The sequence below is a fragment of the Pteropus vampyrus genome, unplaced genomic scaffold (genome assembly GCF_000151845.1).
Source record: "Pteropus vampyrus isolate Shadow unplaced genomic scaffold, Pvam_2.0 Scaffold3, whole genome shotgun sequence".
Lineage (NCBI taxonomy): Eukaryota > Metazoa > Chordata > Mammalia > Chiroptera > Pteropodidae > Pteropus > Pteropus vampyrus.
The window spans coordinates 17,003,218-17,004,073 of NW_011888784.1; positions in this window are offsets into that span (position 1 = coordinate 17,003,218).

The window sequence follows — 856 nt, forward strand, 5'->3', positions numbered from 1 at the left end:
TAGTCTAACTATTGTACTCCCATTTATTTTACCAGTTTGACCATTGGAAAAAAAATGAATAGATTTTGGCAGATAACAGTGTACCACCACAAACTTAACCAAGTGGACACTCCAGTCTCAGCTTCTGATCTTAAAATACTAATGAATGTATTCCTTTTAAATTCACAAGAAAGGAAAATCAGAAGCAGTTCAGATTTAACTGGGATGGACAATAGATTATATTTATGATCTTGTCCTACAGCTCTCCTACCCTTTATTATGACATAATCCAAGTGGACCTGAGCCACCTGGGCCACCTGAACATTCATAGAATGTCACATTGGTCCACCATATTGTTGATATCTTTATCAGACCTGATGAGCAAGAAGCGATAAGTACTCTAGATGTCTTGGTGTAATAGCTAATTTTGCGTGTCAACTTGACAGGACTAAAGGATGCCCAGGTAGCTAGTAAAACGTTATTTCTGGGTGTTAGCATTTAAACTGATAAACTGAGTAAAGCAGATGGCTCTTCCCAATGTTGACTGGCATCATACAATTCACTGAGGGCAAAGGAACAAAAAGGCAGAGGAAGGGCAAATTTGCTTTCTCTGCTTGAGCTGAGACATCTATCTTCATCCTGTCCTGTTCTACGTCACTTTGTGTCAAGGGACACTTTTTGGCAAAGGAGATGGGTAGCTCAGTGAGCATATGACCATGGACTCCACTGCCCTTATCACATATATCATTATCCGAAGCCTGCCAGCATGATAAAACATTAGAGTTGCCTCTTAAAAGAGAAGCTAAGGCACCACCTCAGAGATGACAGTCTTTCAGGATGATGCAGTGCTCGTCAGGATTCAGTAAGTACCTTAAAC